General features: G+C 47.3%; 19 non-coding genes across 19 annotated transcripts; all 19 read left to right on the forward strand.

Annotated features, from left to right (window-relative positions):
- Window positions 1–732: 732 nt before the first annotated feature.
- On the forward strand, window positions 733–896 carry LOC140592784 (U1 spliceosomal RNA). The gene has a single exon (XR_011993237.1). It is a non-coding gene; the product is annotated as a U1 spliceosomal RNA (small nuclear RNA).
- Window positions 897–1825: 929 nt separating this feature from the next.
- Window positions 1826–1989, forward strand: LOC140592829 (U1 spliceosomal RNA). The gene has a single exon (XR_011993282.1). It is a non-coding gene; the product is annotated as a U1 spliceosomal RNA (small nuclear RNA).
- Window positions 1990–3060: 1071 nt separating this feature from the next.
- Window positions 3061–3224, forward strand: LOC140592785 (U1 spliceosomal RNA). Its single transcript, XR_011993238.1, has one exon. It is a non-coding gene; the product is annotated as a U1 spliceosomal RNA (small nuclear RNA).
- A 929-nt stretch (window positions 3225–4153) lies between these two features.
- On the forward strand, window positions 4154–4317 carry LOC140592846 (U1 spliceosomal RNA). Its single transcript, XR_011993299.1, has one exon. It is a non-coding gene; the product is annotated as a U1 spliceosomal RNA (small nuclear RNA).
- A 929-nt stretch (window positions 4318–5246) lies between these two features.
- On the forward strand, window positions 5247–5410 carry LOC140592822 (U1 spliceosomal RNA). Its single transcript, XR_011993275.1, has one exon. It is a non-coding gene; the product is annotated as a U1 spliceosomal RNA (small nuclear RNA).
- A 1073-nt stretch (window positions 5411–6483) lies between these two features.
- On the forward strand, window positions 6484–6647 carry LOC140592786 (U1 spliceosomal RNA). Its single transcript, XR_011993239.1, has one exon. It is a non-coding gene; the product is annotated as a U1 spliceosomal RNA (small nuclear RNA).
- A 1073-nt stretch (window positions 6648–7720) lies between these two features.
- Window positions 7721–7884, forward strand: LOC140592858 (U1 spliceosomal RNA). The gene has a single exon (XR_011993311.1). It is a non-coding gene; the product is annotated as a U1 spliceosomal RNA (small nuclear RNA).
- Window positions 7885–8955: 1071 nt separating this feature from the next.
- On the forward strand, window positions 8956–9119 carry LOC140592893 (U1 spliceosomal RNA). The gene has a single exon (XR_011993345.1). It is a non-coding gene; the product is annotated as a U1 spliceosomal RNA (small nuclear RNA).
- A 1073-nt stretch (window positions 9120–10192) lies between these two features.
- Window positions 10193–10356, forward strand: LOC140592787 (U1 spliceosomal RNA). The gene has a single exon (XR_011993240.1). It is a non-coding gene; the product is annotated as a U1 spliceosomal RNA (small nuclear RNA).
- Window positions 10357–11285: 929 nt separating this feature from the next.
- Window positions 11286–11449, forward strand: LOC140592880 (U1 spliceosomal RNA). The gene has a single exon (XR_011993332.1). It is a non-coding gene; the product is annotated as a U1 spliceosomal RNA (small nuclear RNA).
- Window positions 11450–12520: 1071 nt separating this feature from the next.
- Window positions 12521–12684, forward strand: LOC140592847 (U1 spliceosomal RNA). The gene has a single exon (XR_011993300.1). It is a non-coding gene; the product is annotated as a U1 spliceosomal RNA (small nuclear RNA).
- A 929-nt stretch (window positions 12685–13613) lies between these two features.
- Window positions 13614–13777, forward strand: LOC140592821 (U1 spliceosomal RNA). The gene has a single exon (XR_011993274.1). It is a non-coding gene; the product is annotated as a U1 spliceosomal RNA (small nuclear RNA).
- Window positions 13778–14706: 929 nt separating this feature from the next.
- Window positions 14707–14870, forward strand: LOC140592789 (U1 spliceosomal RNA). The gene has a single exon (XR_011993242.1). It is a non-coding gene; the product is annotated as a U1 spliceosomal RNA (small nuclear RNA).
- Window positions 14871–15943: 1073 nt separating this feature from the next.
- LOC140592859 (U1 spliceosomal RNA) lies at window positions 15944–16107 on the forward strand. The gene has a single exon (XR_011993312.1). It is a non-coding gene; the product is annotated as a U1 spliceosomal RNA (small nuclear RNA).
- Window positions 16108–17178: 1071 nt separating this feature from the next.
- Window positions 17179–17342, forward strand: LOC140592848 (U1 spliceosomal RNA). Its single transcript, XR_011993301.1, has one exon. It is a non-coding gene; the product is annotated as a U1 spliceosomal RNA (small nuclear RNA).
- A 929-nt stretch (window positions 17343–18271) lies between these two features.
- LOC140592823 (U1 spliceosomal RNA) lies at window positions 18272–18435 on the forward strand. The gene has a single exon (XR_011993276.1). It is a non-coding gene; the product is annotated as a U1 spliceosomal RNA (small nuclear RNA).
- Window positions 18436–19364: 929 nt separating this feature from the next.
- Window positions 19365–19528, forward strand: LOC140592866 (U1 spliceosomal RNA). The gene has a single exon (XR_011993318.1). It is a non-coding gene; the product is annotated as a U1 spliceosomal RNA (small nuclear RNA).
- Window positions 19529–20457: 929 nt separating this feature from the next.
- LOC140592824 (U1 spliceosomal RNA) lies at window positions 20458–20621 on the forward strand. Its single transcript, XR_011993277.1, has one exon. It is a non-coding gene; the product is annotated as a U1 spliceosomal RNA (small nuclear RNA).
- Window positions 20622–21694: 1073 nt separating this feature from the next.
- On the forward strand, window positions 21695–21858 carry LOC140592881 (U1 spliceosomal RNA). The gene has a single exon (XR_011993333.1). It is a non-coding gene; the product is annotated as a U1 spliceosomal RNA (small nuclear RNA).
- Window positions 21859–22522: the final 664 nt, after the last annotated feature.

Consider the following 22522-nt stretch of genomic DNA (forward strand, 5'->3'; position numbering starts at 1 on the left):
CTGATGAAACTGCATGTATCTCCAGGTGCCTTTCTTACTGAACGCAGTATGTTTGTTGGATGAGCAGGTGATGAGAGGAAAATGTAAGCATGCTGTGGCTCGCAGGTTCTTATTAAAGGGTAAAGAGTCTCGTTCCTCTTTGCTTCAAAAAAGCATTTGCTGTATTCAGAGCAGACTGCTGGTAGGGTAGGCTGAGCTGTGAGAGCAGTCTTACCTGAGCCAGAGCCATATAATCCAGTTGAAAGTCTAAAGTCTTAGTCTCTTGCAACTTTTCTTCTATCCTCAGGCTCAGCCCAGATTAGAGCTCTTGCTCCTTCTCATATTAAGCATGACAGAGCAATGGGTACTCAGCTGGTCTCTTCTGTGGAACATTTCATCATGCATTTCAGACGTCAAGCCGCCAGATACGGTCGGCGAGACGGCCGTACATCTGTCGAGGCTGTGAGAACGCAGAGAAAACAGTGCGGGAGAGTGCATTTTCCCAAATGTGTCTTTAGAAAATTCCTGACCTCGGCAGAAGGTGAAACCAAAGAAACGCAGAGACGAAACTAAAGGTTACCACGGAGAAGTCATTGCAGGTGTTTGGAAGGAAAAAGAATCATTGAACTGTATCACTCGCATACAGAGAATGTCTGCGCAGAGGATTATGGGAGTCAACGCTTTACCTTCCCACTGCGACCCAGAGTAGGCAGGTGAGTAGGACAACAGGGTCACATGGCCTTCGCTCAACTCATACTTACCTGGCAGGGGAGATACCATGATCACGAAGGTGGTTCACCCAGGGTGAGGCCCAGCCATTGCACTGCGGCTGTGCTGACTCCTGCGAATTCCCCAAATGTGGGAATCTCGACTGCATAATTTCTGGTAGTGGGGGACTGCGTTCGCGCTCTCCCCTGATTTTTGAGGTACGTAACGAGAGAGAACTTCTTTTCTGTGGCGTTTCTTAGCAAAATGCAAGAAGGTCACGTCTGACAAAGACAAACAAGAGAGCGAAAGACGTATGAGCAGTCTGTTGCTTCTGCTAAGTTTTTTTGCACGTGGTTCTCAGGGTGAATTTAATCGGAGCATGCCTGTGGTAGGCTGAGCACCATGACTGATGAAACTGCATGTATCTCCAGGTGCCTTTCTTACTGAACGCAGTATGTTTGTTGGATGAGCAGGTGATGAGAGGAAAATGTAAGCATGCTGTGGCTCGCAGGTTCTTATTAAAGGGTAAAGAGTCTCGTTCCTCTTTGCTTCAAAAAAGCATTTGCTGTATTCAGAGCAGACTGCTGGTAGGGTAGGCTGAGCTGTGAGAGCAGTCTTACCTGAGCCAGAGCCATATAATCCAGTTGAAAGTCTAAAGTCTTAGTCTCTTGCAACTTTTCTTCTATCCTCAGGCTCAGCCCAGATTAGAGCTCTTGCTCCTTCTCATATTAAGCATGACAGAGCAATGGGTACTCAGCTGGTCTCTTCTGTGGAACATTTCATCATGCATTTCAGACGTCAAGCCGCCAGATACGGTCGGCGAGACGGCCGTACATCTGTCGAGGCTGTGAGAACGCAGAGAAAACAGTGCGGGAGAGTGCATTTTCCCAAATGTGTCTTTAGAAAATTCCTGACCTCGGCAGAAGGTGAAACCAAAGAAACGCAGAGACGAAACTAAAGGTTACCACGGAAAAGTCATTGCAAGTGTTTGGAAGGAAAAAGAATCATTGAACTGTATCACTCGCATACAGAGAATGTCTGCGCAGAGGATTATGGGAGTCAACGCTTTACCTTCCCACTGCGACCCAGAGTAGGCAGGTGAGTAGGACAACAGGGTCACATGGCCTTCGCTCAACTCATACTTACCTGGCAGGGGAGATACCATGATCACGAAGGTGGTTCACCCAGGGTGAGGCCCAGCCATTGCACTGCGGCTGTGCTGACTCCTGCGAATTCCCCAAATGTGGGAATCTCGACTGCATAATTTCTGGTAGTGGGGGACTGCGTTCGCGCTTTTCCCTGATTTTTGAGGTACGTAACGAGAGAGAACTTCTTTTCTGTGGCGTTTCTTAGCAAAACGCAAGAAGGTCACGTCTGACAAAGACAAACAAGAGAGCGAAAGACGTATTAGCAGTCTGTTGCTTCTGCTAAGTTTTTTTGCACGTGGTTCTCAGGGTGATTTTAATCTGAGCATTTTCTCTCTGTGGCGTTTTTTAGCAAAACGCAAGAAGGTCACGTCTGACAAAGACAAACAAGAGAGCGAAAGACGTGAGCAGTCTGTTGCTTCTGCTAAGTTTTTTTGCACGTGGTTCTCAGGGTGAATTTAATCTGAGCATGCCTGTGGTAGGCTGAGCACCATGACTGATGAAACTGCATGTATCTCCAGGTGCCTTTCTTACTGAACGCAGTATGTTTGTTGGATGAGCAGGTGATGAGAGGAAAATGTAAGCATGCTGTGGCTCGCAGGTTCTTATTAAAGGGTAAAGAGTCTCGTTCCTCTTTGCTTCAAAAAAGCATTTGCTGTATTCAGAGCAGACTGCTGGTAGGGTAGGCTGAGCTGTGAGAGCAGTCTTACCTGAGCCAGAGCCATATAATCCAGTTGAAAGTCTAAAGTCTTAGTCTCTTGCAACTTTTCTTCTATCCTCAGGCTCAGCCCAGATTAGAGCTCTTGTTCCTTCTCATATTAAGCATGACAGAGCAATGGGTACTCAGCTGGTCTCTTCTGTGGAACATTTCATCATGCATTTCAGACGTCAAGCCGCCAGATACGGTCGGCGAGACGGCCGTACATCTGTCGAGGCTGTGAGAACGCAGAGAAAACAGTGCAGGAGAGTGCATTTTCCCAAATGTGTCTTTAGAAAATTCCTGACCTCGGCAGAAGGTGAAACCAAAGAAACGCAGAGACGAAACTAAAGGTTACCACGGAGAAGTCATTGCAGGTGTTTGGAAGGAAAAAGAATCATTGAACTGTATCACTCGCATACAGAGAATGTCTGCGCAGAGGATTATGGGAGTCAACGCTTTACCTTCCCACTGCGACCCAGAGTAGGCAGGTGAGTAGGACAACAGGGTCACATGGCCTTCGCTCAACTCATACTTACCTGGCAGGGGAGATACCATGATCACGAAGGTGGTTCACCCAGGGTGAGGCCCAGCCATTGCACTGCGGCTGTGCTGACTCCTGCGAATTCCCCAAATGTGGGAATCTCGACTGCATAATTTCTGGTAGTGGGGGACTGCGTTCGCGCTCTCCCCTGATTTTTGAGGTACGTAACGAGAGAGAACTTCTTTTCTGTGGCGTTTCTTAGCAAAACGCAAGAAGGTCACGTCTGACAAAGACAAACAAGAGAGCGAAAGACGTATGAGCAGTCTGTTGCTTCTGCTAAGTTTTTTTGCACGTGGTTCTCAGGGTGAATTTAATCTGAGCATGCCTGTGGTAGGCTGAGCACCATGACTGATGAAACTGCATGTATCTCCAGGTGCCTTTCTTACTGAACGCAGTATGTTTGTTGGATGAGCAGGTGATGAGAGGAAAATGTAAGCATGCTGTGGCTCGCAGGTTCTTATTAAAGGGTAAAGAGTCTCGTTCCTCTTTGCTTCAAAAAAGCATTTGCTGTATTCAGAGCAGACTGCTGGTAGGGTAGGCTGAGCTGTGAGAGCAGTCTTACCTGAGCCAGAGCCATATAATCCAGTTGAAAGTCTAAAGTCTTAGTCTCTTGCAACTTTTCTTCTATCCTCAGGCTCAGCCCAGATTAGAGCTCTTGTTCCTTCTCATATTAAGCATGACAGAGCAATGGGTACTCAGCTGGTCTCTTCTGTGGAACATTTCATCATGCATTTCAGACGTCAAGCCGCCAGATACGGTCGGCGAGACGGCCGTACATCTGTCGAGGCTGTGAGAACGCAGAGAAAACAGTGCGGGAGAGTGCATTTTCCCAAATGTGTCTTTAGAAAATTCCTGACCTCGGCAGAAGGTGAAACCAAAGAAACGCAGAGACGAAACTAAAGGTTACCACGGAAAAGTCATTGCAAGTGTTTGTAAGGAAAAAGAATCATTGAACTGTATCACTCGCATACAGAGAATGTCTGTGCAGAGGATTATGGGAGTCAACGCTTTACCTTCCCACTGCGACCCAGAGTAGGCAGGTGAGTAGGACAACAGGGTCACATGGCCTTCGCTCAACTCATACTTACCTGGCAGGGGAGATACCATGATCACGAAGGTGGTTCACCCAGGGTGAGGCCCAGCCATTGCACTGCGGCTGTGCTGACTTCTGCGAATTCCCCAAATGTGGGAATCTCGACTGCATAATTTCTGGTAGTGGGGGACTGCGTTCGCGCTCTCCCCTGATTTTTGAGGTACGTAACGAGAGAGAACTTCTTTTCTGTGGCGTTTCTTAGCAAAACGCAAGAAGGTCACGTCTGACAAAGACAAACAAGAGAGCGAATGACGTATGAGCAGTCTGTTGCTTCTGCTAAGTTTTTTTGCACGTGGTTCTCAGGGTGAATTTAATCTGAGCATGCCTGTGGTAGGCTGAGCACCATGACTGATGAAACTGCATGTATCTCCAGGTGCCTTTCTTACTGAACGCAGTATGTTTGTTGGATGAGCAGGTGATGAGAGGAAAATGTAAGCATGCTGTGGCTCGCAGGTTCTTATTAAAGGGTAAAGAGTCTCGTTCCTCTTTGCTTCAAAAAAGCATTTGCTGTATTCAGAGCAGACTGCTGGTAGGGTAGGCTGAGCTGTGAGAGCAGTCTTACCTGAGCCAGAGCCATATAATCCAGTTGAAAGTCTAAAGTCTTAGTCTCTTGCAACTTTTCTTCTATCCTCAGGCTCAGCCCAGATTAGAGCTCTTGCTCCTTCTCATATTAAGCATGACAGAGCAATGGGTACTCAGCTGGTCTCTTCTGTGGAACATTTCATCATGCATTTCAGACGTCAAGCCGCCAGATACGGTCGGCGAGACGGCCGTACATCTGTCGAGGCTGTGAGAACGCAGAGAAAACAGTGCGGGAGAGTGCATTTTCCCAAATGTGTCTTTAGAAAATTCCTGACCTCGGCAGAAGGTGAAACCAAAGAAACGCAGAGACGAAACTAAAGGTTACCACGGAAAAGTCATTGCAAGTGTTTGGAAGGAAAAAGAATCATTGAACTGTATCACTCGCATACAGAGAATGTCTGCGCAGAGGATTATGGGAGTCAACGCTTTACCTTCCCACTGTGACCCAGAGTAGGCAGGTGAGTAGGACAACAGGGTCACATGGTCTTCGCTCAACTCATACTTACCTGGCAGGGGAGATACCATGATCACGAAGGTGGTTCACCCAGGGTGAGGCCCAGCCATTGCACTTGGGCTGTGCTGACTCCTGCGAATTCCCCAAATGTGGGAATCTCGACTGCATAATTTCTGGTAGTGGGGGACTGCGTTCGCGCTCTTCCCTGATTTTTGAGGTACGTAACGAGAGAGAACTTCTTTTCTGTGGCGTTTCTTAGCAAAACGCAAGAAGGTCACGTCTGACAAAGACAAACAAGAGAGCGAAAGACGTATGAGCAGTCTGTTGCTTCTGCTAAGTTTTTTTGCACGTGGTTCTCAGGGTGATTTTAATCTGAGCATTTTCTCTCTGTGGCGTTTTTTAGCAAAACGCAAGAAGGTCACATCTGACAAAGACAAACAAGAGAGCGAATGACGTATGAGCAGTCTGTTGCTTCTGCTAAGTTTTTTTGCACGTGGTTCTCAGGGTGAATTTAATCTGAGCATGCCTGTGGTAGGCTGAGCACCATGACTGATGAAACTGCATGTATCTCCAGGTGCCTTTCTTACTGAACGCAGTATGTTTGTTGGATGAGCAGGTGATGAGAGGAAAATGTAAGCATGCTGTGGCTCGCAGGTTCTTATTAAAGGGTAAAGAGTCTCGTTCCTCTTTGCTTCAAAAAAGCATTTGCTGTATTCAGAGCAGACTGCTGGTAGGGTAGGCTGAGCTGTGAGAGCAGTCTTACCTGAGCCAGAGCCATATAATCCAGTTGAAAGTCTAAAGTCTTAGTCTCTTGCAACTTTTCTTCTATCCTCAGGCTCAGCCCAGATTAGAGCTCTTGCTCCTTCTCATATTAAGCATGACAGAGCAATGGGTACTCAGCTGGTCTCTTCTGTGGAACATTTCATCATGCATTTCAGACGTCAAGCCGCCAGATACGGTCGGCGAGACGGCCGTACATCTGTCGAGGCTGTGAGAACGCAGAGAAAACAGTGCGGGAGAGTGCATTTTCCCAAATGTGTCTTTAGAAAATTCCTGACCTCGGCAGAAGGTGAAACCAAAGAAACGCAGAGACGAAACTAAAGGTTACCACGGAAAAGTCATTGCAAGTGTTTGGAAGGAAAAAGAATCATTGAACTGTATCACTCGCATACAGAGAATGTCTGTGCAGAGGATTATGGGAGTCAACGCTTTACCTTCCCACTGCGACCCAGAGTAGGCAGGTGAGTAGGACAACAGGGTCACATGGCCTTCGCTCACCTCATACTTACCTGGCAGGGGAGATACCATGATCACGAAGGTGGTTCACCCAGGGTGAGGCCCAGCCATTGCACTGCGGCTGTGCTGACTCCTGCGAATTCCCCAAATGTGGGAATCTCGACTGCATAATTTCTGGTAGTGGGGGACTGCGTTCGCGCTCTCCCCTGATTTTTGAGGTACGTAACGAGAGAGAACTTCTTTTCTGTGGCGTTTCTTAGCAAAACGCAAGAAGGTCACGTCTGACAAAGACAAACAAGAGAGCGAAAGACGTATGAGCAGTCTGTTGCTTCTGCTAAGTTTTTTTGCACGTGGTTCTCAGGGTGATTTTAATCTGAGCATTTTCTCTCTGTGGCGTTTTTTAGCAAAACGCAAGAAGGTCACATCTGACAAAGACAAACAAAAGAGCGAATGACGTATGAGCAGTCTGTTGCTTCTGCTAAGTTTTTTTGCACGTGGTTCTCAGGGTGAATTTAATCTGAGCATGCCTGTGGTAGGCTGAGCACCATGACTGATGAAACTGCATGTATCTCCAGGTGCCTTTCTTACTGAACGCAGTATGTTTGTTGGATGAGCAGGTGATGAGAGGAAAATGTAAGCATGCTGTGGCTCGCAGGTTCTTATTAAAGGGTAAAGAGTCTCGTTCCTCTTTGCTTCAAAAAAGCATTTGCTGTATTCAGAGCAGACTGCTGGTAGGGTAGGCTGAGCTGTGAGAGCAGTCTTACCTGAGCCAGAGCCATATAATCCAGTTGAAAGTCTAAAGTCTTAGTCTCTTGCAACTTTTCTTCTATCCTCAGGCTCAGCCCAGATTAGAGCTCTTGCTCCTTCTCATATTAAGCATGACAGAGCAATGGGTACTCAGCTGGTCTCTTCTGTGGAACATTTCATCATGCATTTCAGACGTCAAGCCGCCAGATACGGTCGGCGAGACGGCCGTACATCTGTCGAGGCTGTGAGAACGCAGAGAAAACAGTGCGGGAGAGTGCATTTTCCCAAATGTGTCTTTAGAAAATTCCTGACCTCGGCAGAAGGTGAAACCAAAGAAACGCAGAGACGAAACTAAAGGTTACCACGGAGAAGTCATTGCAGGTGTTTGGAAGGAAAAAGAATCATTGAACTGTATCACTCGCATACAGAGAATGTCTGCGCAGAGGATTATGGGAGTCAACGCTTTACCTTCCCACTGCGACCCAGAGTAGGCAGGTGAGTAGGACAACAGGGTCACATGGCCTTCGCTCAACTCATACTTACCTGGCAGGGGAGATACCATGATCACGAAGGTGGTTCACCCAGGGTGAGGCCCAGCCATTGCACTGCGGCTGTGCTGACTCCTGCGAATTCCCCAAATGTGGGAATCTCGACTGCATAATTTCTGGTAGTGGGGGACTGCGTTCGCGCTCTTCCCTGATTTTTGAGGTACGTAATGAGAGAGAACTTCTTTTCTGTGGCGTTTCTTAGCAAAACGCAAGAAGGTCACGTCTGACAAAGACAAACAAGAGAGCGAAAGACGTATTAGCAGTCTGTTGCTTCTGCTAAGTTTTTTTGCACGTGGTTCTCAGGGTGATTTTAATCTGAGCATTTTCTCTCTGTGGCGTTTTTTAGCAAAACGCAAGAAGGTCACGTCTGACAAAGACAAACAAGAGAGCGAAAGACGTGAGCAGTCTGTTGCTTCTGCTAAGTTTTTTTGCACGTGGTTCTCAGGGTGAATTTAATCTGAGCATGCCTGTGGTAGGCTGAGCACCATGACTGATGAAACTGCATGTATCTCCAGGTGCCTTTCTTACTGAACGCAGTATGTTTGTTGGATGAGCAGGTGATGAGAGGAAAATGTAAGCATGCTGTGGCTCGCAGGTTCTTATTAAAGGGTAAAGAGTCTCGTTCCTCTTTGCTTCAAAAAAGCATTTGCTGTATTCAGAGCAGACTGCTGGTAGGGTAGGCTGAGCTGTGAGAGCAGTCTTACCTGAGCCAGAGCCATATAATCCAGTTGAAAGTCTAAAGTCTTAGTCTCTTGCAACTTTTCTTCTATCCTCAGGCTCAGCCCAGATTAGAGCTCTTGTTCCTTCTCATATTAAGCATGACAGAGCAATGGGTACTCAGCTGGTCTCTTCTGTGGAACATTTCATCATGCATTTCAGACGTCAAGCCGCCAGATACGGTCGGCGAGACGGCCGTACATCTGTCGAGGCTGTGAGAACGCAGAGAAAACAGTGCGGGAGAGTGCATTTTCCCAAATGTGTCTTTAGAAAATTCCTGACCTCGGCAGAAGGTGAAACCAAAGAAACGCAGAGACGAAACTAAAGGTTACCACGGAAAAGTCATTGCAAGTGTTTGTAAGGAAAAAGAATCATTGAACTGTATCACTCGCATACAGAGAATGTCTGTGCAGAGGATTATGGGAGTCAACGCTTTACCTTCCCACTGCGACCCAGAGTAGGCAGGTGAGTAGGACAACAGGGTCACATGGCATTCGCTCAACTCATACTTACCTGGCAGGGGAGATACTATGATCACGAAGGTGGTTCACCCAGGGTGAGGCCCAGCCATTGCACTGCGGCTGTGCTGACTTCTGCGAATTCCCCAAATGTGGGAATCTCGACTGCATAATTTCTGGTAGTGGGGGACTGCGTTCGCGCTCTCCCCTGATTTTTGAGGTACGTAACGAGAGAGAACTTCTTTTCTGTGGCGTTTCTTAGCAAAACGCAAGAAGGTCACGTCTGACAAAGACAAACAAGAGAGCGAAAGACGTATGAGCAGTCTGTTGCTTCTGCTAAGTTTTTTTGCACGTGGTTCTCAGGGTGATTTTAATCTGAGCATTTTCTCTCTGTGGCGTTTTTTAGCAAAACGCAAGAAGGTCACATCTGACAAAGACAAACAAGAGAGCGAATGACGTATGAGCAGTCTGTTGCTTCTGCTAAGTTTTTTTGCACGTGGTTCTCAGGGTGAATTTAATCTGAGCATGCCTGTGGTAGGCTGAGCACCATGACTGATGAAACTGCATGTATCTCCAGGTGCCTTTCTTACTGAACGCAGTATGTTTGTTGGATGAGCAGGTGATGAGAGGAAAATGTAAGCATGCTGTGGCTCGCAGGTTCTTATTAAAGGGTAAAGAGTCTCGTTCCTCTTTGCTTCAAAAAAGCATTTGCTGTATTCAGAGCAGACTGCTGGTAGGGTAGGCTGAGCTGTGAGAGCAGTCTTACCTGAGCCAGAGCCATATAATCCAGTTGAAAGTCTAAAGTCTTAGTCTCTTGCAACTTTTCTTCTATCCTCAGGCTCAGCCCAGATTAGAGCTCTTGCTCCTTCTCATATTAAGCATGACAGAGCAATGGGTACTCAGCTGGTCTCTTCTGTGGAACATTTCATCATGCATTTCAGACGTCAAGCCGCCAGATACGGTCGGCGAGACGGCCGTACATCTGTCGAGGCTGTGAGAACGCAGAGAAAACAGTGCGGGAGAGTGCATTTTCCCAAATGTGTCTTTAGAAAATTCCTGACCTCGGCAGAAGGTGAAACCAAAGAAACGCAGAGACGAAACTAAAGGTTACCACGGAGAAGTCATTGCAGGTGTTTGGAAGGAAAAAGAATCATTGAACTGTATCACTCGCATACAGAGAATGTCTGCGCAGAGGATTATGGGAGTCAACGCTTTACCTTCCCACTGCGACCCAGAGTAGGCAGGTGAGTAGGACAACAGGGTCACATGGCCTTCGCTCAACTCATACTTACCTGGCAGGGGAGATACCATGATCACGAAGGTGGTTCACCCAGGGTGAGGCCCAGCCATTGCACTGCGGCTGTGCTGACTCCTGCGAATTCCCCAAATGTGGGAATCTCGACTGCATAATTTCTGGTAGTGGGGGACTGCGTTCGCGCTCTCCCCTGATTTTTGAGGTACGTAACGAGAGAGAACTTCTTTTCTGTGGCGTTTCTTAGCAAAATGCAAGAAGGTCACGTCTGACAAAGACAAACAAGAGAGCGAAAGACGTATGAGCAGTCTGTTGCTTCAGCTAAGTTTTTTTGCACGTGGTTCTCAGGGTGAATTTAATCGGAGCATGCCTGTGGTAGGCTGAGCACCATGACTGATGAAACTGCATGTATCTCCAGGTGCCTTTCTTACTGAACGCAGTATGTTTGTTGGATGAGCAGGTGATGAGAGGAAAATGTAAGCATGCTGTGGCTCGCAGGTTCTTATTAAAGGGTAAAGAGTCTCGTTCCTCTTTGCTTCAAAAAAGCATTTGCTGTATTCAGAGCAGACTGCTGGTAGGGTAGGCTGAGCTGTGAGAGCAGTCTTACCTGAGCCAGAGCCATATAATCCAGTTGAAAGTCTAAAGTCTTAGTCTCTTGCAACTTTTCTTCTATCCTCAGGCTCAGCCCAGATTAGAGCTCTTGCTCCTTCACATATTAAGCATGACAGAGCAATGGGTACTCAGCTGGTCTCTTCTGTGGAACATTTCATCATGCATTTCAGACGTCAAGCCGCCAGATACGGTCGGCGAGACGGCCGTACATCTGTCGAGGCTGTGAGAACGCAGAGAAAACAGTGCGGGAGAGTGCATTTTCCCAAATGTGTCTTTAGAAAATTCCTGACCTCGGCAGAAGGTGAAACCAAAGAAACGCAGAGACGAAACTAAAGGTTACCACGGAAAAGTCATTGCAAGTGTTTGGAAGGAAAAAGAATCATTGAACTGTATCACTCGCATACAGAGAATGTCTGCGCAGAGGATTATGGGAGTCAACGCTTTACCTTCCCACTGCGACCCAGAGTAGGCAGGTGAGTAGGACAACAGGGTCACATGGCCTTCGCTCAACTCATACTTACCTGGCAGGGGAGATACCATGATCACGAAGGTGGTTCACCCAGGGTGAGGCCCAGCCATTGCACTGCGGCTGTGCTGACTCCTGCGAATTCCCCAAATGTGGGAATCTCGACTGTATAATTTCTGGTAGTGGGGGACTGCGTTCGCGCTTTTCCCTGATTTTTGAGGTACGTAACGAGAGAGAACTTCTTTTCTGTGGCGTTTCTTAGCAAAACGCAAGAAGGTCACGTCTGACAAAGACAAACAAGAGAGCGAAAGACGTATTAGCAGTCTGTTGCTTCTGCTAAGTTTTTTTGCACGTGGTTCTCAGGGTGATTTTAATCTGAGCATTTTCTCTCTGTGGCGTTTTTTAGCAAAACGCAAGAAGGTCACGTCTGACAAAGACAAACAAGAGAGCGAAAGACGTGAGCAGTCTGTTGCTTCTGCTAAGTTTTTTTGCACGTGGTTCTCAGGGTGAATTTAATCTGAGCATGCCTGTGGTAGGCTGAGCACCATGACTGATGAAACTGCATGTATCTCCAGGTGCCTTTCTTACTGAACGCAGTATGTTTGTTGGATGAGCAGGTGATGAGAGGAAAATGTAAGCATGCTGTGGCTCGCAGGTTCTTATTAAAGGGTAAAGAGTCTCGTTCCTCTTTGCTTCAAAAAAGCATTTGCTGTATTCAGAGCAGACTGCTGGTAGGGTAGGCTGAGCTGTGAGAGCAGTCTTACCTGAGCCAGAGCCATATAATCCAGTTGAAAGTCTAAAGTCTTAGTCTCTTGCAACTTTTCTTCTATCCTCAGGCTCAGCCCAGATTAGAGCTCTTGTTCCTTCTCATATTAAGCATGACAGAGCAATGGGTACTCAGCTGGTCTCTTCTGTGGAACATTTCATCATGCATTTCAGACGTCAAGCCGCCAGATACGGTCGGCGAGACGGCCGTACATCTGTCGAGGCTGTGAGAACGCAGAGAAAACAGTGCGGGAGAGTGCATTTTCCCAAATGTGTCTTTAGAAAATTCCTGACCTCGGCAGAAGGTGAAACCAAAGAAACGCAGAGACGAAACTAAAGGTTACCACGGAAAAGTCATTGCAAGTGTTTGTAAGGAAAAAGAATCATTGAACTGTATCACTCGCATACAGAGAATGTCTGTGCAGAGGATTATGGGAGTCAACGCTTTACCTTCCCACTGCGACCCAGAGTAGGCAGGTGAGTAGGACAACAGGGTCACATGGCCTTCGCTCAACTCATACTTACCTGGCAGGGGAGATACCATGATCACGAAGGTGGTTCACCCAGGGTGAGGCCCAGCCATTGCACTGCGGCTGTGCTGACTTCTGCGAATTCCCCAAATGTGGGAATCTCGACTGCATAATTTCTGGTAGTGGGGGACTGCGTTCGCGCTCTCCCCTGATTTTTGAGGTACGTAACGAGAGAGAACTTCTTTTCTGTGGCGTTTCTTAGCAAAACGCAAGAAGGTCACGTCTGACAAAGACAAACAAGAGAGCGAAAGACGTATGAGCAGTCTGTTGCTTCTGCTAAGTTTTTTTGCACGTGGTTCTCAGGGTGAATTTAATCGGAGCATGCTTGTGGTAGGCTGAGCACCATGACTGATGAAACTGCATGTATCTCCAGGTGCCTTTCTTACTGAACGCAGTATGTTTGTTGGATGAGCAGGTGATGAGAGGAAAATGTAAGCATGCTGTGGCTCGCAGGTTCTTATTAAAGGGTAAAGAGTCTCGTTCCTCTTTGCTTCAAAAAAGCATTTGCTGTATTCAGAGCAGACTGCTGGTAGGGTAGGCTGAGCTGTGAGAGCAGTCTTACCTGAGCCAGAGCCATATAATCCAGTTGAAAGTCTAAAGTCTTAGTCTCTTGCAACTTTTCTTCTATCCTCAGGCTCAGCCCAGATTAGAGCTCTTGCTCCTTCACATATTAAGCATGACAGAGCAATGGGTACTCAGCTGGTCTCTTCTGTGGAACATTTCATCATGCATTTCAGACGTCAAGCCGCCAGATACGGTCGGCGAGACGGCCGTACATCTGTCGAGGCTGTGAGAACGCAGAGAAAACAGTGCGGGAGAGTGCATTTTCCCAAATGTGTCTTTAGAAAATTCCTGACCTCGGCAGAAGGTGAAACCAAAGAAACGCAGAGACGAAACTAAAGGTTACCACGGAAAAGTCATTGCAAGTGTTTGGAAGGAAAAAGAATCATTGAACTGTATCACTCGCATACAGAGAATGTCTGCGCAGAGGATTATGGGAGTCAACGCTTTACCTTCCCACTGCGACCCAGAGTAGGCAGGTGAGTAGGACAACAGGGTCACATGGTCTTCGCTCAACTCATACTTACCTGGCAGGGGAGATACCATGATCACGAAGGTGGTTCACCCAGGGTGAGGCCCAGCCATTGCACTTGGGCTGTGCTGACTCCTGCGAATTCCCCAAATGTGGGAATCTCGACTGCATAATTTCTGGTAGTGGGGGACTGCGTTCGCGCTCTCCCCTGATTGTTGAGGTACGTAACGAGAGAGAACTTCTTTTCTGTGGCGTTTCTTAGCAAAACGCAAAAAGGTCACGTCTGACAAAGACAAACAAGAGAGCGAAAGACGTATGAGCAGTCTGTTGCTTCTGCTAAGTTTTTTTGCACGTGGTTCTCAGGGTGAATTTAATCGGAGCATGCCTGTGGTAGGCTGAGCACCATGACTGATGAAACTGCATGTATCTCCAGGTGCCTTTCTTACTGAACGCAGTATGTTTGTTGGATGAGCAGGTGATGAGAGGAAAATGTAAGCATGCTGTGGCTCGCAGGTTCTTTTTAAAGGGTAAAGAGTCTCGTTCCTCTTTGCTTCAAAAAAGCATTTGCTGTATTCAGAGCAGACTGCTGGTAGGGTAGGCTGAGCTGTGAGAGCAGTCTTACCTGAGCCAGAGCCATATAATCCAGTTGAAAGTCTAAAGTCTTAGTCTCTTGCAACTTTTCTTCTATCCTCAGGCTCAGCCCAGATTAGAGCTCTTGCTCCTTCTCATATTAAGCATGACAGAGCAATGGGTACTCAGCTGGTCTCTTCTGTGGAACATTTCATCATGCATTTCAGACGTCAAGCCGCCAGATACGGTCGGCGAGACGGCCGTACATCTGTCGAGGCTGTGAGAACGCAGAGAAAACAGTGCGGGAGAGTGCATTTTCCCAAATGTGTCTTTAGAAAATTCCTGACCTCGGCAGAAGGTGAAACCAAAGAAACGCAGAGACGAAACTAAAGGTTACCACGGAAAAGTCATTGCAAGTGTTTGGAAGGAAAAAGAATCATTGAACTGTATCACTCGCATACAGAGAATGTCTGTGCAGAGGATTATGGGAGTCAACGCTTTACCTTCCCACTGCGACCCAGAGTAGGCAGGTGAGTAGGACAACAGGGTCACATGGCCTTCGCTCAACTCATACTTACCTGGCAGGGGAGATACCATGATCACGAAGGTGGTTCACCCAGGGTGAGGCCCAGCCATTGCACTGCGGCTGTGCTGACTCCTGCGAATTCCCCAAATGTGGGAATCTCGACTGCATAATTTCTGGTAGTGGGGGACTGCGTTCGCGCTCTCCCCTGATTTTTGAGGTACGTAACGAGAGAGAACTTCTTTTCTGTGGCGTTTCTTAGCAAAACGCAAGAAGGTCACGTCTGACAAAGACAAACAAGAGAGCGAAAGACGTATGAGCAGTCTGTTGCTTCTGCTAAGTTTTTTTGCACGTGGTTCTCAGGGTGATTTTAATCTGAGCATTTTCTCTCTGTGGCGTTTTTTAGCAAAACGCAAGAAGGTCACATCTGACAAAGACAAACAAAAGAGCGAATGACGTATGAGCAGTCTGTTGCTTCTGCTAAGTTTTTTTGCACGTGGTTCTCAGGGTGAATTTAATCTGAGCATGCCTGTGGTAGGCTGAGCACCATGACTGATGAAACTGCATGTATCTCCAGGTGCCTTTCTTACTGAACGCAGTATGTTTGTTGGATGAGCAGGTGATGAGAGGAAAATGTAAGCATGCTGTGGCTCGCAGGTTCTTATTAAAGGGTAAAGAGTCTCGTTCCTCTTTGCTTCAAAAAAGCATTTGCTGTATTCAGAGCAGACTGCTGGTAGGGTAGGCTGAGCTGTGAGAGCAGTCTTACCTGAGCCAGAGCCATATAATCCAGTTGAAAGTCTAAAGTCTTAGTCTCTTGCAACTTTTCTTCTATCCTCAGGCTCAGCCCAGATTAGAGCTCTTGCTCCTTCTCATATTAAGCATGACAGAGCAATGGGTACTCAGCTGGTCTCTTCTGTGGAACATTTCATCATGCATTTCAGACGTCAAGCCGCCAGATACGGTCGGCGAGACGGCCGTACATCTGTCGAGGCTGTGAGAACGCAGAGAAAACAGTGCGGGAGAGTGCATTTTCCCAAATGTGTCTTTAGAAAATTCCTGACCTCGGCAGAAGGTGAAACCAAAGAAACGCAGAGACGAAACTAAAGGTTACCACGGAGAAGTCATTGCAGGTGTTTGGAAGGAAAAAGAATCATTGAACTGTATCACTCGCATACAGAGAATGTCTGCGCAGAGGATTATGGGAGTCAACGCTTTACCTTCCCACTGCGACCCAGAGTAGGCAGGTGAGTAGGACAACAGGGTCACATGGCCTTCGCTCAACTCATACTTACCTGGCAGGGGAGATACCATGATCACGAAGGTGGTTCACCCAGGGTGAGGCCCAGCCATTGCACTGCGGCTGTGCTGACTCCTGCGAATTCCCCAAATGTGGGAATCTCGACTGCATAATTTCTGGTAGTGGGGGACTGCGTTCGCGCTCTTCCCTGATTTTTGAGGTACGTAATGAGAGAGAACTTCTTTTCTGTGGCGTTTCTTAGCAAAACGCAAGAAGGTCACGTCTGACAAAGACAAACAAGAGAGCGAAAGACGTATTAGCAGTCTGTTGCTTCTGCTAAGTTTTTTTGCACGTGGTTCTCAGGGTGATTTTAATCTGAGCATTTTCTCTCTGTGGCGTTTTTTAGCAAAACGCAAGAAGGTCACGTCTGACAAAGACAAACAAGAGAGCGAAAGACGTGAGCAGTCTGTTGCTTCTGCTAAGTTTTTTTGCACGTGGTTCTCAGGGTGAATTTAATCTGAGCATGCCTGTGGTAGGCTGAGCACCATGACTGATGAAACTGCATGTATCTCCAGGTGCCTTTCTTACTGAACGCAGTATGTTTGTTGGATGAGCAGGTGATGAGAGGAAAATGTAAGCATGCTGTGGCTCGCAGGTTCTTATTAAAGGGTAAAGAGTCTCGTTCCTCTTTGCTTCAAAAAAGCATTTGCTGTATTCAGAGCAGACTGCTGGTAGGGTAGGCTGAGCTGTGAGAGCAGTCTTACCTGAGCCAGAGCCATATAATCCAGTTGAAAGTCTAAAGTCTTAGTCTCTTGCAACTTTTCTTCTATCCTCAGGCTCAGCCCAGATTAGAGCTCTTGTTCCTTCTCATATTAAGCATGACAGAGCAATGGGTACTCAGCTGGTCTCTTCTGTGGAACATTTCATCATGCATTTCAGACGTCAAGCCGCCAGATACGGTCGGCGAGACGGCCGTACATCTGTCGAGGCTGTGAGAACGCAGAGAAAACAGTGCGGGAGAGTGCATTTTCCCAAATGTGTCTTTAGAAAATTCCTGACCTCGGCAGAAGGTGAAACCAAAGAAACGCAGAGACGAAACTAAAGGTTACCACGGAAAAGTCATTGCAAGTGTTTGTAAGGAAAAAGAATCATTGAACTGTATCACTCGCATACAGAGAATGTCTGTGCAGAGGATTATGGGAGTCAACGCTTTACCTTCCCACTGCGACCCAGAGTAGGCAGGTGAGTAGGACAACAGGGTCACATGGCCTTCGCTCAACTCATACTTACCTGGCAGGGGAGATACCATGATCACGAAGGTGGTTCACCCAGGGTGAGGCCCAGCCATTGCACTGCGGCTGTGCTGACTTCTGCGAATTCCCCAAATGTGGGAATCTCGACTGCATAATTTCTGGTAGTGGGGGACTGCGTTCGCGCTCTCCCCTGATTTTTGAGGTACGTAACGAGAGAGAACTTCTTTTCTGTGGCGTTTCTTAGCAAAACGCAAGAAGGTCACGTCTGACAAAGACAAACAAGAGAGCGAATGACGTATGAGCAGTCTGTTGCTTCTGCTAAGTTTTTTTGCACGTGGTTCTCAGGGTGAATTTAATCGGAGCATGCTTGTGGTAGGCTGAGCACCATGACTGATGAAACTGCATGTATCTCCAGGTGCCTTTCTTACTGAACGCAGTATGTTTGTTGGATGAGCAGGTGATGAGAGGAAAATGTAAGCATGCTGTGGCTCGCAGGTTCTTATTAAAGGGTAAAGAGTCTCGTTCCTCTTTGCTTCAAAAAAGCATTTGCTGTATTCAGAGCAGACTGCTGGTAGGGTAGGCTGAGCTGTGAGAGCAGTCTTACCTGAGCCAGAGCCATATAATCCAGTTGAAAGTCTAAAGTCTTAGTCTCTTGCAACTTTTCTTCTATCCTCAGGCTCAGCCCAGATTAGAGCTCTTGCTCCTTCTCATATTAAGCATGACAGAGCAATGGGTACTCAGCTGGTCTCTTCTGTGGAACATTTCATCATGCATTTCAGACGTCAAGCCGCCAGATACGGTCGGCGAGACGGCCGTACATCTGTCGAGGCTGTGAGAACGCAGAGAAAACAGTGCCGGAGAGTGCATTTTCCCAAATGTGTCTTTAGAAAATTCCTGACCTCGGCAGAAGGTGAAACCAAAGAAACGCAGAGACGAAACTAAAGGTTACCACGGAAAAGTCATTGCAAGTGTTTGGAAGGAAAAAGAATCATTGAACTGTATCACTCGCATACAGAGAATGTCTGCGCAGAGGATTATGGGAGTCAACGCTTTACCTTCCCACTGCGACCCAGAGTAGGCAGGTGAGTAGGACAACAGGGTCACATGGTCTTCGCTCAACTCATACTTACCTGGCAGGGGAGATACCATGATCACGAAGGTGGTTCACCCAGGGTGAGGCCCAGCCATTGCACTTGGGCTGTGCTGACTCCTGCGAATTCCCCAAATGTGGGAATCTCGACTGCATAATTTCTGGTAGTGGGGGACTGCGTTCGCGCTCTTCCCTGATTTTTGAGGTACGTAACGAGAGAGAACTTCTTTTCTGTGGCGTTTCTTAGCAAAACGCAAGAAGGTCACGTCTGACAAAGACAAACAAGAGAGCGAAAGACGTATGAGCAGTCTGTTGCTTCTGCTAAGTTTTTTTGCACGTGGTTCTCAGGGTGAATTTAATCGGAGCATGCCTGTGGTAGGCTGAGCACCATGACTGATGAAACTGCATGTATCTCCAGGTGCCTTTCTTACTGAACGCAGTATGTTTGTTGGATGAGCAGGTGATGAGAGGAAAATGTAAGCATGCTGTGGCTCGCAGGTTCTTATTAAAGGGTAAAGAGTCTCGTTCCTCTTTGCTTCAAAAAAGCATTTGCTGTATTCAGAGCAGACTGCTGGTAGGGTAGGCTGAGCTGTGAGAGCAGTCTTACCTGAGCCAGAGCCATATAATCCAGTTGAAAGTCTAAAGTCTTAGTCTCTTGCAACTTTTCTTCTATCCTCAGGCTCAGCCCAGATTAGAGCTCTTGTTCCTTCTCATATTAAGCATGACAGAGCAATTGGTACTCAGCTGGTCTCTTCTGTGGAACATTTCATCATGCATTTCAGACGTCAAGCCGCCAGATACGGTCGGCGAGACGGCCGTACATCTGTCGAGGCTGTGAGAACGCAGAGAAAACAGTGCGGGAGAGTGCATTTTCCCAAATGTGTCTTTAGAAAATTCCTGACCTCGGCAGAAGGTGAAACCAAAGAAACGCAGAGACGAAACTAAAGGTTACCACGGAGAAGTCATTGCAGGTGTTTGGAAGGAAAAAGAATCATTGAACTGTATCACTCGCATACAGAGAATGTCTGCGCAGAGGATTATGGGAGTCAACGCTTTACCTTCCCACTGCGACCCAGAGTAGGCAGGTGAGTAGGACAACAGGGTCACATGGCCTTCGCTCAACTCATACTTACCTGGCAGGGGCGATACCATGATCATGAAGGTGGTTCACCCAGGGTGAGGCCCAGCCATTGCACTGCGGCTGTGCTGACTCCTGCGAATTCCCCAAATGTGGGAATCTCGACTGCATAATTTCTGGTAGTGGGGGACTGCGTTCGCGCTCTCCCCTGATTGTTGAGGTACGTAACGAGAGAGAACTTCTTTTCTGTGGCGTTTCTTAGCAAAACGCAAAAAGGTCACGTCTGACAAAGACAAACAAGAGAGCGAAAGACGTATGAGCAGTCTGTTGCTTCTGCTAAGTTTTTTTGCACGTGGTTCTCAGGGTGAATTTAATCGGAGCATGCCTGTGGTAGGCTGAGCACCATGACTGATGAAACTGCATGTATCTCCAGGTGCCTTTCTTACTGAACGCAGTATGTTTGTTGGATGAGCAGGTGATGAGAGGAAAATGTAAGCATGCTGTGGCTCGCAGGTTCTTATTAAAGGGTAAAGAGTCTCGTTCCTCTTTGCTTCAAAAAAGCATTTGCTGTATTCAGAGCAGACTGCTGGTAGGGTAGGCTGAGCTGTGAGAGCAGTCTTACCTGAGCCAGAGCCATATAATCCAGTTGAAAGTCTAAAGTCTTAGTCTCTTGCAACTTTTCTTCTATCCTCAGGCTCAGCCCAGATTAGAGCTCTTGCTCCTTCTCATATTAAGCATGACAGAGCAATGGGTACTCAGCTGGTCTCTTCTGTGGAACATTTCATCATGCATTTCAGACGTCAAGCCGCCAGATACGGTCGGCGAGACGGCCGTACATCTGTCGAGGCTGTGAGAACGCAGAGAAAACAGTGCGGGAGAGTGCATTTTCCCAAATGTGTCTTTAGAAAATTCCTGACCTCGGCAGAAGGTGAAACCAAAGAAACGCAGAGACGAAACTAAAGGTTACCACGGAAAAGTCATTGCAAGTGTTTGGAAGGAAAAAGAATCATTGAACTGTATCACTCGCATACAGAGAATGTCTGCGCAGAGGATTATGGGAGTCAACGCTTTACCTTCCCACTGCGACCCAGAGTAGGCAGGTGAGTAGGACAACAGGGTCACATGGTCTTCGCTCAACTCATACTTACCTGGCAGGGGAGATACCATGATCACGAAGGTGGTTCACCCAGGGTGAGGCCCAGCCATTGCACTTGGGCTGTGCTGACTCCTGCGAATTCCCCAAATGTGGGAATCTCGACTGCATAATTTCTGGTAGTGGGGGACTGCGTTCGCGCTCTTCCCTGATTTTTGAGGTACGTAACGAGAGAGAACTTCTTTTCTGTGGCGTTTCTTAGCAAAACGCAAGAAGGTCACGTCTGACAAAGACAAACAAGAGAGCGAAAGACGTATGAGCAGTCTGTTGCTTCTGCTAAGTTTTTTTGCACGTGGTTCTCAGGGTGATTTTAATCTGAGCATTTTCTCTCTGTGGCGTTTTTTAGCAAAACGCAAGAAGGTCACATCTGACAAAGACAAACAAGAGAGCGAATGACGTATGAGCAGTCTGTTGCTTCTGCTAAGTTTTTTTGCACGTGGTTCTCAGGGTGAATTTAATCTGAGCATGCCTGTGGTAGGCTGAGCACCATGACTGATGAAACTGCATGTATCTCCAGGTGCCTTTCTTACTGAACGCAGTATGTTTGTTGGATGAGCAGGTGATGAGAGGAAAATGTAAGCATGCTGTGGCTCGCAGGTTCTTATTAAAGGGTAAAGAGTCTCGTTCCTCTTTGCTTCAAAAAAGCATTTGCTGTATTCAGAGCAGACTGCTGGTAGGGTAGGCTGAGCTGTGAGAGCAGTCTTACCTGAGCCAGAGCCATATAATCCAGTTGAAAGTCTAAAGTCTTAGTCTCTTGCAACTTTTCTTCTATCCTCAGGCTCAGCCCAGATTAGAGCTCTTGCTCCTTCTCATATTAAGCATGACAGAGCAATGGGTACTCAGCTGGTCTCTTCTGTGGAACATTTCATCATGCATTTCAGACGTCAAGCCGCCAGATACGGTCGGCGAGACGGCCGTACATCTGTCGAGGCTGTGAGAACGCAGAGAAAACAGTGCGGGAGAGTGCATTTTCCCAAATGTGTCTTTAGAAAATTCCTGACCTCGGCAGAAGGTGAAACCAAAGAAACGCAGAGACGAAACTAAAGGTTACCACGGAGAAGTCATTGCAGGTGTTTGGAAGGAAAAAGAATCATTGAACTGTATCACTCGCATACAGAGAATGTCTGCGCAGAGGATTATGGGAGTCAACGCTTTACCTTCCCACTGCGACCCAGAGTAGGCAGGTGAGTAGGACAACAGGGTCACATGGCCTTCGCTCAACTCATACTTACCTGGCAGGGGAGATACCATGATCACGAAGGTGGTTCACCCAGGGTGAGGCCCAGCCATTGCACTGCGGCTGTGCTGACTCCTGCGAATTCCCCAAATGTGGGAATCTCGACTGTATAATTTCTGGTAGTGGGGGACTGCGTTCGCGCTTTTCCCTGATTTTTGAGGTACGTAACGAGAGAGAACTTCTTTTCTGTGGCGTTTCTTAGCAAAACGCAAGAAGGTCACGTCTGACAAAGACAAACAAGAGAGCGAAAGACGTATTAGCAGTCTGTTGCTTCTGCTAAGTTTTTTTGCACGTGGTTCTCAGGGTGATTTTAATCTGAGCATTTTCTCTCTGTGGCGTTTTTTAGCAAAACGCAAGAAGGTCACGTCTGACAAAGACAAACAAGAGAGCGAAAGACGTGAGCAGTCTGTTGCTTCTGCTAAGTTTTTTTGCACGTGGTTCTCAGGGTGAATTTAATCTGAGCATGCCTGTGGTAGGCTGAGCACCATGACTGATGAAACTGCATGTATCTCCAGGTGCCTTTCTTACTGAACGCAGTATGTTTGTTGGATGAGCAGGTGATGAGAGGAAAATGTAAGCATGCTGTGGCTCGCAGGTTCTTATTAAAGGGTAAAGAGTCTCGTTCCTCTTTGCTTCAAAAAAGCATTTGCTGTATTCAGAGCAGACTGCTGGTAGGGTAGGCTGAGCTGTGAGAGCAGTCTTACCTGAGCCAGAGCCATATAATCCAGTTGAAAGTCTAAAGTCTTAGTCTCTTGCAACTTTTCTTCTATCCTCAGGCTCAGCCCAGATTAGAGCTCTTGTTCCTTCTCATATTA

This window comes from Paramormyrops kingsleyae, chromosome 9 (assembly GCF_048594095.1).
Source record: "Paramormyrops kingsleyae isolate MSU_618 chromosome 9, PKINGS_0.4, whole genome shotgun sequence".
Classification (NCBI taxonomy): domain Eukaryota; kingdom Metazoa; phylum Chordata; class Actinopteri; order Osteoglossiformes; family Mormyridae; genus Paramormyrops; species Paramormyrops kingsleyae.